We start from the raw sequence: 16,986 nt of genomic DNA, 5'->3' as shown, positions 1-16,986 counted from the left end.
CTTTACTTCAAGAGCACTGTCTAGACACTGATACACACTGCCCATCTCTGGTCGATAGAAGGATTGGATTGTATTCTGTTTCCACCACATTAGTATTCTTTTATCAGTGGTCATCATAAAGGGACTGAGATAAGTTAATGAGAAGGACATGGTTAAGGATGCCACTGAACACAATATTGAGATGCCCACCATGATGGGTAAGGCCCTGAGTTAACTGAGAGGGAGGACAGACAGTGACCTATCAGCTTACCCCTGATCAGATCAATGCCACAGAGAGGGAGTTCACAATTCTATTCTATCAATGACACACTAAGTGAGTTCACAATTCTATTCTATCAATGACACACTGAGTGAGTTCACAATTCTATTCTATCAATGACACACTGAGTGATTTAACAATTCTATTCTATCAATGACACTGAGTGAGTTCACAATTATATTCTATCAATGACACACTGAGTGAGTTCACAATTCTATTCTATCAATGACACGCTGAGTGAGTTCACAATTCTATTATATCAATGACACGCTGACTGAGTTCACAATTCTATTCTATCAATGACACACTGAGTGAGTTAACAATTCTATTCTATCAATGACACACTGAGTGAGTTAACAATTCTATTCTATCAATGACACACTGAGTGAGTTAACAATTCTATTCTATCAATGACACACTGAGTGAGTTCACAATTCTATTCTATCAATGACACACTGAGTGAGTTAACAATTCTATTCTATCAATGACACGCTGAGTGAGTGCACAATTCTATTCTATCAATGACACACTGAGTGAGTTAACAATTCTATTCTATCAATGACACACTGAGTGAGTTAACAATTCTATTATATCAATGACACACTGAGTGAGTTAACAATTCTATTATATCAATGACACACTGAGTGAGTTAACAATTCTATTATATCAATGACACACTGAGTGAGTTAACAATTCTATTCTATCAATGACACTGAGTGAGTTCACAATTCTATTCTATCAATGACACACTGAGTGAGTTCACAATTCTATTCTATCAATGACACACTGAGTGAGTTCACAATTCTATTATATCAATGACACACTGAGTGAGTTCACAACTCTATTCTATCAATGACACACTGAGTGAGTTCACAATTCTATTATATCAATGACACACTGAGTGAGTTAACAATTCTATCAATGACACTGAGTGAGTTAACAATTCTATTCTATCAATGACACTGAGTGAGTTCACAATTCTATTCTATCAATGACACACTGAGTGAGTTCACAATTCTATTCTATCAATGACACACTGAGTGAGTTCACAATTCTATTCTATCAATGACACACTGAGTGAGTTCACAATTCTATTCTATCAATGACACACTGAGTGAGTTCACAATTCTATTCTATCAATGACACACTGAGTGAGTTCACAATTCTATTCTATCAATGACACACTCAGTGAGTTCACAATTCTATTCTATCAATGACACACTGAGTGAGTTAACAATTATATTCTATCGATGACACACTGAGTGAGTAACCTCTATTCTATTCTATCGATGACACAGTGAGTGAGTTACCTCTATTCTATTCTATCAATGACACAGTGAGTGAGTTACCGCTATTCTATCAATGACACAGTGAGTGAGGTACCGCTATTCTATCAATGACACAGTGAGTGAGGTACCTCCATTCTATTCTATCGATGACACAGTGAGTGAGTTACCGCTATTCTATTCTATCGATGACACAGTGAGTGAGTTACCGCTATTCTATTCTATCGATGACACAGTGAGTGAGTTACCTCTATTCTATCAATGACACAGTGAGTGAGTTCAATTCAAATCAAAGTTGATTTGTCACGTGCTCCGAATACAACAGGTGTAGACCTTACAGTGAAAGGCTTACTTACAGGCTCTAACCAACAGTGAAAAAAAGGTATTAGGTGAACAATAGGTAAGTAAAGAAATAAAAACAACAGTAAAAAGACAGTGAAAAATAGCAGTAGCGAGGCTATATACAGTAGCGGGGCTATATACAGTAGCGAGGCTACATACAGGGACCGGTTAGTCAGGCTGATTGAGGTAGTATGTACATGTAGATATGGTTAAAGTGACTATGCATATATGATAAACAGAGAGTAGCAGTAGCGTAAAAGAGGGGTTGGCGGGAGGTGGGTGGCGGGACACAGTGAAGATAGCCCGGTTAGCCAATGTGCGGGGGCACTGGTTGGTCGGGTCAATTGAGGTAGTATGTACATGAATGTATAGTTAAAGTGACTATGCTTATATGATAAACAGAGAGTAGCAGTAGTGTAAAAGAGGGGTTGGCGGGTGGCGGGACACAGTGAAGATAGCCCGGTTAGCCAATGTGCGGGGGCACAGCGTAAAAGAGGGGTTGGGGGGGGGCACACAATGCAAATAGTCCGGGTAACCATTTGGTTACCTGTTCAGGAGTCTTATGGCTTGGGGGTAAAAACTGTTGAGAAGCCTTTTTGTCCTAGACTTGGCACTCCGGTACCGCTTGCCATGCGGTAGTAGAGAGAACAGTCTATGACTGCGGTGGCTGGGGTCTTTGACAATTTTTAGGGCTTTCCTCTGACACCGCCTGCTGTAGAGGTCCTGGATGGCAGGCAGCTTAGCCAAAGTGATGTACTGGGCCGTACGCACTACCCTCTGTAGTGCCTTGCGGTCGGAGGCCGAGCAATTGCCGTACGAGGCAGTGATGCAACCGGTCAGGATGCTCTCAATGTTGCAGCTGTAGAACCTTTTGAGGATCTCAGGACCCATGCCAAATCTTTTAGTTTCCTGAGGGTGAATAGGCTTTGTCGTGCCCTCTTCATGACTGTCTTGCTATGTTTGGACCATTCTAGTTTGTTGGTGATGTGGACACCAAAGAACTTGAAGCTCTCAACCTGCTCCACTACAGCCCAGTCGATGAGAATGGGGGCGTGCTCGGTCCTCCTTTTCCTGTAGTCCACAATCATCTCCTTAGTCTTAATTACGTTGAGAGATAGGTTGTTATTCTGGCACCACCCGGCCAGGTCTCTGACCTTCTCCCTATAGGCTAGTCGTTGTCGGTGATCAGGCCTACCACTGTTGTGTCATCTGCAAACTTAATGATGATGTTGGAGTCATGCCTGGCCATGCAGTTGTGGGTGAACAGGGAGTACAGGAGAGGACTGAGCACGCACCCCTGGGGGGCTCCAGTGTTGAGGATCAGCATGGCAGATGTGTTGCTACCTAGCCTCACCACCTGGGGGCGGCCCGTCAGGAAGTCCAGAATCCAGTTGCAGAGGGAAGTGTTTAGTCCCAGGATCCTTAGCTTGGTGATGAGCTTTGAGGGTACTATGGTGTTGAACGCTGAGCTGTAGTCAATGAATAGCATTCTCACATAGGTGTTCCTTTTGTCCAGGTGGGAAAGGGCAGTGTGGAGTGCAATAGAGATTGCATCATCTGTGGATCTGTTTGGGCGGTATGCAAATTGGTGTGGGTCTAGGGTTTCTGGGATAATGGTGTTGATGTGAGCCATTACCGACCTTTCAAAGCACTTCATGGCTACGGACGTGAGTGCTACGGGTATGTAGTCATTTAGGCAGGTTGCCTTTGTGTTCTTGGGCACAGGGACTATGGTGGTCTGCTTGAAACATGTTGGTATTACAGACTCAATCAGGGACATGTTGAAAATGTCAGTGAAGACACATGCCAGTTGGTCAGCACATGCCCAGAGCACATGTCCTGGTAATCCATCTGGCCCCACAGCCATGTGAATGTTGACCTGTTTAAAGGTCTTACTCACATCGGCTACGGTGAGCGTGATCACACATTCATCCGGAACAGCTGATGCTCTCATGCATGCCTCAGTGTTGCTTGCCTCAAAGCAAGCATAGAAGTGATTTAGCTCGTCTGGTAGGCTTGTGTCACTGGGCAGCTCGCGGCTGTGCTTCCCTTTGTAGTCTGTAATAGTTTGCAAGCCCTGCCACATAAGACGAGCGTCGGAGCCAGTGTAGTATGATTCAATCTTAGCCCTGTATTGACGCTTTGCCTGTTTGATGGTTCGTCGGAGGGCATAGCAGGATTTCTTATAGGCTTCCGGGTTAGAGTCCCACACCTTGAAAGCGGAAGCTCTACCCTTTAGTTCAGTGTGAATATTGCCTGTAATCCATGGCTTCTGGTTGGGGTATGTACGTACAGTCACTGTGGGGATGATGTCCTCGATGCACTTATTGATAAAGCCAGTGACTGATGTGGTGTACTCCTCAATTCCATCGGAAGAATCCCAGAACATGTTCCAGTCTGTGACAGCAGAACAGTCCTGCAGTTTAGCCTCTACTTCATCTGGCCACTTTTTTATAGACTGAGTCACTGGTGCTTCCTGCTTTCATTTTTGCTTGTAAGCAGGAATCAGGAGGATAGAGTTGTGGTCGGATTTACCAAATGGAGGGCGAGGGAGAGCTTTGTACGCGTCTCTGTGTGTGGAGTACAGGTGATATAGATTTTTTCCCCTCTGGTTGCACATTTAACATGTTGATGGAAATTAGGTAGAACTGTGTTAAGTTTCCCTGCATTAAAGTCTCTGGCCACTAGGAGCGCCGCCTCTGGGTGAGTGGTTTCCTGTTTGCTTATTTCCTTATACAGCTGACTGAGTGCGGTCTTAGTGCCAGCATCCGTCTGTGGTGGTAAATAAACAGCCACGAAAAGTATAGCTGAGAACTATTTAGGCAAGTAGTGTGGTCTGCAATTTATCACAAGATACTCTACCTCAGGCGAGCAAAATCTAGAGACTTCCTTAGATTTCGTGCACCAGCTGTTGTTTACAAATATGCACAGACCGCCCCCCTTCGTCTTACCGGAGTGTGCTGTTCTATCTTGCCGGTGCAGCGTATATCCAGCTGAATATCCATGTCATCATTCAGCCACGATTCCGTGAAACATAAGATATTACAGTTTTTGATGTCCCATCGGTAGGATATTTGTGATCGTACCTCGTCTAATTTATTGTCCAATGATTGCACGTTGGCGAGTAATATTGACGGTAATGGCAGCTTTCCCACTCGCCTTCTGCGGATCCTTACGAAGCATCCCGCTCTGTGTCCTCTGTACCTGCGTCTCTTCCTCTTGCCAATAACTGGGATGTTGGCCTTGTCGGGTGTTCAGAGTATGTCCTGTGCGTCCTGCTTGTTGAAGAAAAAAATAATTGTGAGTGATCGCTGTCCTGATATCCAGAATCTATTTTTTGCTGTAAGATACGGTTGCAGAAACATTATGTACAACATAAGTTACAAATAACGCAAAAATAAACACATAATAGTACAATTGGTTGGGCCCCCGTAAAACTGCTGCCATTTTCTTCCGGCGCCATTTTATATATACTGCCGCATTTCTTCCGGCGCCATTTTACCTCTATTCTATCAATGACACAGTGAGTGAGATAAATCTATTCTATTCATGACAGTGCATGAGTTAATTCTACTCTATCAATGACACAGTGAGTGAGTTAACTCTATTTCTATTCATGACAGTGCATGAGTTAACTCTATCCTATCAATGACACAGTTGTAACGGCTGTCGTCTTCCTCCTCATCTGAGGAGGAGAACTTTGAAGGATCGGAGGACCAATGCGCAGCGTGGTAATTGTTCATCTTATTTAATGAAAGTGAACAACTCAAAATACAAAAACAACAAAGTGAAAACCGAAACAGTTCTATCTGGTGCAGACACACAAAGACTGAAGACAACCACCCACAAAACCCAACAGAAAACAGGCTACCTAAATATGGTTCCCAATCAGGGACAACGATTGACAACTGCCTCTGATTGAGAACCATATCAGGCCAAACACAGAAAACCAACACAGAAATAGAAAACATAGATTACCCACCCAACTCACGCCCTGACCAACTAAAACAAAAGTTTCAGTTAAACATATTTAAACAGTGCTGCTGCCAAAGGCCCTGAATGTTGCTCGTTTACATTCCGTTGTTGCACAGTATTGACGAATACAGAATGAATCAATGTTGACAAAAGTCACCTGAATTTGATGAAGTTACAGTAGGCTACATTCAATCAACATACATCAACAGACTATAGACAGCTAGAGGCATACTGACACAGTGTAATGGTCGTAGTAGTCTACAGCCACGTCTCAGGGCAATGGCCAAACGCAACGATGGACATCCAGGACCTCACATTGAAACCTCTCACTCACTAGGTTTAGCAGGCAACTTGTAGACGTTGACGCCCAGCTTTGGCCAGACTTCCCTCCTGATCTCGTCTGTTAGAAGGCCTCCCTCGCTGATGGCCGCCCTCCGCAGGGTCTCAATGTCCACCGGGTCACTGTTCAGGGCCTGGAGGATCTACAGAGATTATACATGTTGTTCAGATAGCAATACGGTCTTGACTGTGGACAGGGTTTGCTTGGATGATAAGATAACACCAGAGTACCAATGCAAGCAAGGGCTTGTCTGTGCTGGTACTGTAGGTTGATATCACTTTTTGTTACTCAATTCCTTCCACAAAATGCTATTCAATGTCAATTGTGCAAGTTAAAAGTGTGTACTTTCACACATTCTACTGTTACTAATTTACAATGTGGCACATAGCTAGTAAATATTAGTATCCCACCTGGGTCATTCCTACTATGCGGTGCGTTTTGGACCACATAACTTTTGTGAAAAAAAGTATATATATTTTTTTATTTGTTTTGTATTCTATCAGAAAAATGACATGTTTGACTTTCAGAAAAACATATTGGTCAAGCTCAGGCACTTATCGCCATATATATATTAGGATTTATTGTTCACACATGGACCATGGGATATTTCCACCCTGTTAGGGACATACACCTAACTATCTGAAAGTGTTAACAATGCATGTATATATCTAGATTTAGATTTAAGACATTCAAAGTCCCTTACTCTATTACGTTAATTTATTTTCTTCAAATAATTATACATCAATGATTATTGAGCGAAACATGTGTTATTTTCGGAACCAACGCTTCATTTGCACCACATTTTTCCTAATAAGAGTGAATAACAACAGAATTTGGTCAACATTTTTGCATATGTATTTGACCCCTTCTATTTCTACAAGTTACCACAAAGATATACATAACATTTGATGATATTATTCAATTATGATTTTTTTTTTTACACTGACCTAACAGGGTGGAATGAAGCATAACAGGGTGGAAAGCAATAACAGGGTGGAACTAACAACAATAATGAACAAAATATTGAAACAATTAAAGATATTTTATGAACTTTGAAATCTGTGAAATGGTTAAAAAAAACATTACATTTATAATTAGAACTACTTTCTTTTTATTTAATTTTCAATTTACTTTTGTCTTTTTAAAAACATTGTCAACCTAAGTTTGTAAAACAACAAAAACATATTATTAAAACACAAGTATTCCATTAGAACAACATAGCTACATGTAAAACAATTGGATTGCATTTGAAAATCACTGTTAGTTCAAGTTTATTAACACTAATCAGGCATTTTATGATAAACAGCCCTACACATTTTGCTCCTATCAATTCTGGGCTCACGGTTCAAGCTTAATAAAATGGTTATTCAAAAAGCTTAACAGCATTTATAAAATATCTCATACATAGAAAGATACATGAACCTTTAAAAAGTCCCCCCCTCCCCTTCTTCCCTCTCACCTCTCCTCCACTTCACTCCCTTCCAAAACCCTTCCCACTCCACCCCTATCGCCTTTTCTCCACTCTACTCCATCCCCCCTCCACTGCAAGTCCCTTTACTCCAGTTGTAGCTAAATGGTTTCCAAAGTGATCTTTTATGTACCTTTTATGTACCTCCAAGCTCTGGGATCAGGCATACTACCTGGTGGTCAGCGTACTTTGCGTGGGCTTGGCCTGAATAATTTGTTTATTCCATTACGGTGCATGCACTTGACCTGGATGTTATCCTCATGTACATCTGTTAAGATTCCTGGGTATGGCTCATTGTCATAGGACACCACACACCACTGACCAATATGGTGAGAGTGAATGGCCTCTGGTCACCACGGGGTTTCAATGCTGCACACAGATCTTGGAGCATCATGAGCTTCTAGAGTTGCTTCTGTGGGCTCCCAAGTGGCGCAGCGGTCTAAGGCACTGCAGTGCAAGAGGCATCACTACAGTCCCTGGTTTGTATCCAGGCTGTATCACATCCGGCTGTGATTGGGAGTCCCATAGGGCGGCGCACAATTGGCCCAGCGTCGTCCGGGTTTGGCCGGGATAGGCTGTCATTGTAAATAAAAATTTGTTCTTAACTGACTTGCCTAGTTAAATAAATAAAATATAAACTCAAAGCAGGGACAGGCCATGACACCCTCATCTCTTTGGCAGAGACAGGTTATGTCTCTGTGCTATTATGTGTTTTTTCCCCGCGATATTTGTAAATTATTTTGTACATTATGTTTCTGCAACCGTATCTTACGGAAGAAAAGAGTTTCTGGATATCAGGACAGCGATCACTCACCTCGGATTAGACAAAGATTTCTTCAACAACAACAACAACAGGCAGGACTCACACGATATTCTCCAAACACCCCACAGGGCAGACATCCTAATTATTCTCCAAACACCCCACAGGGCAGACATCCCAATTATTCTCCAAACACCCCACAGGGCAGACATCCCAGTTATTCTCCAAACACCCCACAGGGCAGACATCCTAATTATTCTCCAAACACCCCACAGGGCAGACATCCCAATTATTCTCCAAACACCCCACAGGGCAGACATCCCAGTTATTCTCCAAACACCCCACAGGGCAGACATCCTAATTATTCTCCAAACACCCCACAGGGCAGACATCCCAATTATTCTCCAAACACCCCACAGGGCAGACATCCCAGTTATTCTCCAAACACCCCACAGGGCAGACATCCCAATTATTCTCCAAACACCCCACAGGGCAGACATCCCAGTTATTCTCCAAACACCCCACAGGGCAGACATCCCAGTTATTCTCCAAACACCCCACAGGGCAGACATCCCAATTATTCTCCAAACACCCCACAGGGCAGACATCCCAATTATTCTCCAAACACCCCACAGGGCAGACATCCCAATTATTCTCCAAACACCCCACAGGGCAGACATCCCAATTATTCACCAAACACCCCACAGGGCAGACATCCCAATTATTCTCCAAACACCCCACAGGGCAGACATCCCAGTTATTCTCCAAACACCCCACAGGGCAGACATCCCAATTATTCTCCAAACACCCCACAGGGCAGACATCCCAATTATTCTCCAAACACCCCACAGGGCAGACATCCCAATTATTCTCCAAACACCCCACAGGGCAGACATCCCAATTATTCTCCAAACACCCCACAGGGCAGACATCCCAGTTATTCTCCAAACACCCCACAGGGCAGACATCCCAATTATTCTCCAAACACCCCACAGGGCAGACATCCCAGTTATTCTCCAAACACCCCACAGGGCAGACATCCCAGTTATTCTCCAAACACCCCACAGGGCAGACATCCCAATTATTCTCCAAACACCCCACAGGGCAGACATCCCAGTTATTCTCCAAACACCCCACAGGGCAGACATCCCAATTATTCTCCAAACACCCCACAGGGCAGACATCCCAGTTATTCTCCAAACACCCCACAGGGCAGACATCCCAGTTATTCTCCAAACACCCCACAGGGCAGACATCCCAATTATTCTCCAAACACCCCACAGGGCAGACATCCTAATTATTCTCCAAACACCCCACAGGGCAGACATCCTAATTATTCTCCAAACACCCCACAGGGCAGACATCCCAATTATTCTCCAAACACCCCACAGGGCAGACATCCCAATTATTCTCCAAACACCCCACAGGGCAGACATCCTAATTATTCTCCAAACACCCCGCAGGGCAGACATCCCAATTATTCTCCTAACACCCCACAGGGCAGACATCCCAATTATTCTCCAAACACCCCACAGGGCAGACATCCCAATTATTCTCCAAACACCCCACAGGGCAGACATCCTAATTATTCTCCAAACACCCCGCAGGGCAGACATCCCAATTATTCTCCTAACACCCCACAGGGCAGACATCCCAATTATTCTCCAAACACCCCACAGGGCAGACATCCCAATTATTCTCCAAACACCCCACAGGGCAGACATCCTAATTATTCTCCAAACACCCCACAGGGCAGACATCCCAATTATTCTCCAAACACCCCACAGGGCAGACATCCCAATTATTCTCCAAACACCCCACAGGGCAGACATCCCAGTTATTCTCCAAACACCCCACAGGGCAGACATCCCAGTTATTCTCCAAACACCCCACAGGGCAGACATCCCAGTTATTCTCCAAACACCCCACAGGGCAGACATCCCAGTTATTCTCCAAACACCCCACAGGGCAGACATCCCAATTATTCTCCAAACACCCCACAGGGCAGACATCCCAGTTATTCTCCAAACACCCCACAGGGCAGACATCCCAGTTATTCTCCAAACACCCCACAGGGCAGACATCCCAATTATTCTCCAAACACCCCACAGGGCAGACATCCCAATTATTCTCCAAACACCCCACAGGGCAGACATCCCAATTATTCTCCAAACACCCCACAGGGCAGACATCCCAATTATTCTCCAAACACCCCACAGGGCAGACATCCCAATTATTCTCCAAACACCCCACAGGGCAGACATCCCAATTATTCTCCAAACACCCCACAGGGCAGACATCCCAGTTATTCTCCAAACACCCCACAGGGCAGACATCCCAATTATTCTCCAAACACCCCACAGGGCAGACATCCCAATTATTCTCCAAACACCCCACAGGGCAGACATCCCAATTATTCTCCAAACACCCCACAGGGCAGACATCCCAATTATTCTCCAAACACCCCACAGGGCAGACATCCCAATTATTCGCAAAAGGAAGCGACGCAGAGGACGAAGAGCCGGATGCCTCGTCCAGACCCGCAGAAGGCAACTAGGAAAGCTGCCATTACCGTCAATATTACTCGCCAAAGTGCAATCATTGGACAATAAACTAGACAAGGTACGATCACGAATATCCTACCAACGGAACATCAAAAACTGTAATATCCTATGCTTCATGGAATCGTGGCTGAATGATGACATGGATATTCAGCTAGCGGGTTACACTCTGCACCGGCAGGATAGAACAGCACACTCCGGTAAGACGAGGGGGGGCGGTCTGTGCATATTTGTAAACAACAGCTGGTGCACGAAATCTAAGGAAGTCTCTAGATTTTGCTCGCCTGAAGTAGAGTATATTGTGATAAATTGCAGACCACACTACCTGCCTAGAGAGTTCTCAGCTATACTTTTCGTGGCTGTTTATTTACCACCACAGACAGATGCTGGCACTAAGACCGCACTCAGTCAGCTGTATAAGGAAATAAGCAAACAGGAAACCACTCACCCAGAGGCGGCGCTCCTAGTGGCCGGAGACTTTAATGCAGGGAAACTTAAATCAGTTCTACCAAATCTCGATCAACATGTTAAATGTGCAACGAGAGGGGGAAAAAAATTCTAGATCACCTGTACTCCACACACAGAGACGCGTACAAAGCTCTCCCTCGCCCTCCATTTGGTAAATCCGACCACAACTCGATCCTCCTGATTCCTGCTTACAAGCAAAAATTAAAGCAGGAAGCACCAGTGACTCAGTCTATAAAAAAATTGTCAGATGAAGCAGATGCTAAACTACAGGACTGCTTTGCTATCACAGACTGGAACATGTTCCGGGATTCTTCCGATGACATTGAGGAATACACCACATCAGTCACTGGCTTTATCAATAAGTGCATTGAGGACGTCGTCCCCACAGTGACTGTATGTACATACCCCAACCAGAAGCCATGGATTACAGGCAACATTCGCACTGAGCTAAAGGGTAGAGCTTCCGCTTTCAAGGTGCGGGACTCTATCCCGGAAGCTTACAAGAAATCACGCTATGCCCTGCGACGAACCATCAAACAGGCAAAGCGTCAATACAGGGCTAAGATTGAATCATACTACACCGGCTCCGATGCTCATCGGATGTGGCAGGGCTTGCAAACTATTACAGACTACAAAGGGAAGCACAGCCGCGAGCTGCACAGTGACACGAGCCTACCAGACGAGCTAAATCACTTCTATGCTCGCTTCGAGGAAAGCAACACTGAGGCATGCATGAGAGCATCAGCTGCTCCGGACGACTGTGTGATCACGCTCTCCATAGCCGACGTGAGTAAGACCTTTAAACAGTTCAACATACACAAGGTTGCGGGGCCAGACGGATTACCAGGACGTGTGCTCCGGGCATGTGCTGACCAACTGGCAGGTGACTTCACTGACATTTTCAACATGACCCTGATTGAGTCTGTAATATCAACATGCTTCAAGCAGACCACCATAGTCCCTGTGCCCAAGAACACAAAGGTAACCTGCCTAAATGACTACAGACCCGTAGCACTCACATCCATAGCCATGAAGTGCTTTGAAAGGTCGGTAATGGCTCACATCAACACCATTATCCCAGAAACCCTAAACCCACTCCAATTTGCATACCGCCCAAACAGATCGACAGATGATGCAATCTCTATTGCACTCCACACTGCCCTTTCCCACCTGGACAAAAGGAACACCTATGTGAGAATGCTGTTCATTGACTACAGCTCAGCGTTCAACACCATAGTACCTTCAAAGCTCATCACCAAGCTAAGGAACCTGGGACTAAACACCTCCCTCTGCAACTGGATCCTGGACTTCCTGACAGGCCGCCCCCAGGTGGTGAGGGTAGGTAGCAACACATCTGCCATGCTTATCCTCAACACTGGAGCTCCCCAGGGGTGTGTGCTCAGTCCCCTCCTGTACTCCCTGTTCACCCACGACTGCATGGCCAGGCACGACTCCAACACCATCATTAAGTTTGCTGACGACACAACAGTGGTAGGCCTGATCACCGACAACGACGAGACTATAGGGAGGAGGTCAGAGACCTGGCCGGGTGGTGCCAGAATAACAACCTATCCCTCAACGTAACCAAGACTAAGGAGATGATTGTGGACTACAGGAAAAGGAGGACCGAGCACGTCCCCATTCTCATCGACGGGGCTGTAGTGGAGCAGGTTGAGAGCTTCAAATTCCTTGGTGTCCACATCAATAACAAACTAGATTGGTCCAAACACACCAAGACAGTCGTGAAGAGGGCACGACAAAGCCTATTCCCCCTCAGGAAACTAAAAAGATTTGGCATGGGTCCTGAGATCCTCAAAAGGTTCTACAGCTGCAACATCGACAGCATCCTGACCGGTTGCATCACTGCCTGGTACTGCAATTGCTCGGCGTCCGACCGCAAGGCACTACAGAGGGTAGTGCGTACGGCCCAGTACATCACTTTGGCTAAGCTGCCTGCCATCCAGGACCTCTACACCAGGCGGTGTCAGAGGAAGGCCCTAAAAATTGTCAAAGACCCCAGCCACCCCAGTCATAGGCTGTTCTCTCTACTACCGCATGGCAAGCGGTACCGGAGTGCCAAGTCTAGGACAAAAAAGCTTCTCAACAGTTTTTAACGCCAAGCCATAAGACTCCTGAACAGGTGACCAAATGGTTACCCAGACTATTTGCATTGTGTGCCCCCCCCAACCCCTCTTTTACGCTGCTGCTACTCTCTGTTTATCTTATATGCATAGTCACTTTAACTATACATTCATGTACATACTACCAAAATTGGCCCGACCAACCAGTGCTCCCGCACATTGGCTAACCGGGCTATCTGCATTGTGTCCCACCACCCGCTAACCCCTCTTTTTACGCTTCTGCTACTCTCTGTTCATCATATATGCATAGTCACTTTAATGATACCTACATGTACATACTACCTCAATAAGCCTGACTAACAGGTATCTGTATATAGCCTTACTACTCTTTTTTCAAATGTCTTTTTACTGTTGTTTTATTTCTTTACTTACCTACACACACACACACACACACACACACACACACACACACACACACACACACACACACACACACACACACACACACACACACACACACACACACACACACACACACACCTTTTTCCCCCGCACTATTGGTTAGAGCCTGTAAGTAAGCATTTCACTGTAAGGTCTACACCTGTTGTATTCGGCGCAAGTGACAAGTAAACTTTGATTTGACCTGTCAACACACTTTTCACTTGATGCATCTTCATTGTGCTTTTCACTGCAGTTTTTGGACAAGAAAATCCCACGGCTGTAAAGGCCGTTAGCCATGAATTGGAGATTCTTGTGGGTTTACATTGGTGCCACAACCCAAAATGGCCTAAAGGTGCAGAAGAATGAATCTTGACTTTCTGACAGGAACTTCCTGGGTAGATTCTTCATTGTCTGCCAGCGACCTTTTTTGCATCTTCTGTTTGTTTCGTGTGACATTTTGTTTCCTCCCTGTAGTCATGTGACTCACATCATCCCTTCTTGGATTCAGCAGTTGCCCAGTTTCTCTTCGTCCACACAAAAGGTACAAATATATCCATCCAATCCAGCCCTCTCCTTTGAAAAACCTAGTCGGTTCTTATTCACCATGTTCCCAATAGTTACTCTTGCAATCATCTGCCTCTCCTTTTCTGGTGTTGCGATATTTAGTTCTAATGTCTTCAAGCAATGATGAGTGTAACAGAAGGTTTCTTCTAATGGTTGGATGGACAGGATGATGCCTCAGCATGGCATCACTTTTGAGCGAGGAGATTTGGAATTTCCCTTAACACATTGGAATGTCTCGTATTTTTATTTTTCCAAGTTGGCTTGAAGTTTTTTGATCTCTTTCATAAGCCTTTTCTGTCACGACTTCTACCGAAGTCGAAGCCTCTCCTTGTTCGGGCGGTGCTCGGCGGTCGACGTCACCGGTCTTCTAGCCATCATTGATCCATTTTTCATTTTCCATTGGTTTTGTCTTGTCTTACTACACACCTGGTTTCAATCCCATTCATTACCTGTTGTGTATTTAACCCTCTGTTTCCGCTCATGTCTTTGTCAGAGATTGTTTTATGTTCAGTTTTCGTGTTTTGTATTTTGGTGCTCGACGGGTCCTCGTACCCACTTTGTTTCATTTGTATTTCATGGTTTTGGAGTTATGTGTTTTAGTTATTAAACTACTCCATTCCACCAAGTTTTGATTCTCCTGCGCCTGACTTCCCTGCCACCTATACACACGACTGTGACACTTTTCTTTGTATTGTTGGTCTTTCTTTGACCTTGATGTCTTTGCCTAAAACACAGTAAGCACTATTAGTATTGTAATCAGTAAACTAATAAATAAATCAAATTGACCAATCAGTTAATCAATCAATTATTCAAAGAATGAACCAATACACCAATCAATAAAAACATGGGTATGTTTAGTAATATAGAATAGAGCACAAATATTGTGAACACAGCTCAAATAGATCCTGACTAATAAAGTATTAAAGTGCCCAGCTTCAAGCTTGCTCTAACCTTGAGGGCCCTGGCATTGGGTCATGTTCAGGAAGTGGGGGAGGTGTGGGGGAGGGGGAAAAGATGCCCTGGCTGTTGCGCTGGTCTTTTCTTCTTTCTTCGTCTCTCTCCATTTTTCCCTTAGAACACACTTCTCTCTCTCACTGATATCTGCTATCCTCTTTTTCGCTGTCTCTCTGTCATCTCTGTCTCAAGGTACTTTTGTCGTCCCTCTGGGTCTGCATCACTACGTGCTCTGTAACACCGCTACATTTCAGGAGCATTGAGTGATGGTGCCATTCCCTAACAAATGCATGTAACCGTTTTAATAACTTAGACATAAACTCAGCAAAAAAATAAATTTCCCTTTTTCAGGACACTGTCTTTCAAAGATAATTCGTAAAAATCCAAATAACTTCACAGATCTTCTTTGTAAAGGGTTTAAACACTGTTTCCCGAATGGTCGACACTAACAGCTTACAGACGGTAGGCAATTAAGGCCACAGTTATGAAAACTGAAGATACTAAAGAGGCCTTTCTACTGACTCTGAAAAACAACAAAAGAAAGATGCCCAGGGTCCCTGCTCAACTGAGTGAACATGCCTTAGGCATGCTGAAAGAAGGCATGAGGACTGCAGATGTGGCCAGGGCAATAAATTCCAATGTCCGTACTGTGAGACGCCTAAGACAGCGCTACAGGGAGACAGGACGGACAGCTGATCGTCCTCGCAGTGGCAGACCACGTGTAACAACACCTGCACAGGATCGGTACATCCGAACATCACACCTGCGGGACAGGTACAGGATGGCAACAACAACTGCCCGAGTTACACCAGGAACGCACAATCCCTCCATCAGTGCTCAGACTGTCCGCAATAGGCTGAGAGAGGCTGGACTGAGGGCTTGTAGGCCTGTTGTTAGGCAGGTCCTCACCAGACATCACCAGCAACAACGTCGCCGGACCACAAAGGACTGGCAAAAAGTGCTCTTCACTGACAAGTCGCGGTTTTGTCTCACCAGGGGTGATGGTCGGATTACGTTTATCGTCGAAGGAATGAGCGTTACACCGAGGCCTGTACTCTGGAGCGGGATCGATTTGGAGGTGGAGGGTCCGTCATGGTCTGGGGCGGTGTGTCACAGCATCTTCGGACTAAGCTTGTTGTCATTGCAGGCAATCTCAACGCTGTGCGTTACAGGGAAGACATCCTCCTCCCTCATGTGGTACCCTTCCTGCAGGCTCCTCCTGACATGACCCTCCAGCATGACAATGCCACCAGCTATACTGTTCGTTCTGTGCGTGATTTCCTGCAAGACAGGAATGTCAGTGTTCTGCCATGGCCAGCGAAGAGCCCGGATTTCAATCCCATTGAGCACATCTGGGACCTGTTGGATCGGAGGGTGAGGGTTAGGGCCATTCCCCCCAGAAATGTCCGGGAACTTGCAGGTGCCTTGGTGGAAGAGTGGGGTAACATCTCACAGCAAGAACTGGCATATCTGGTGCAGTCCATGAG

The 16,986-nt window shown here is 45.1% G+C and overlaps 1 pseudogene; it reads right to left on the bottom strand.

Annotated features, from left to right (window-relative positions):
* LOC120027061 overlaps positions 1-6,621 on the bottom strand; it is a 36,357-nt pseudogene extending 29,736 nt beyond the window's left edge.
* Between the last annotated feature and the right edge of the window lie 10,365 nt (positions 6,622-16,986).

This window comes from Salvelinus namaycush, chromosome 32 (assembly GCF_016432855.1).
Source record: "Salvelinus namaycush isolate Seneca chromosome 32, SaNama_1.0, whole genome shotgun sequence".
NCBI classification, from domain to species: Eukaryota; Metazoa; Chordata; class Actinopteri; order Salmoniformes; family Salmonidae; genus Salvelinus; species Salvelinus namaycush.
This window is presented reverse-complemented; position numbering and strand designations above follow the sequence as displayed.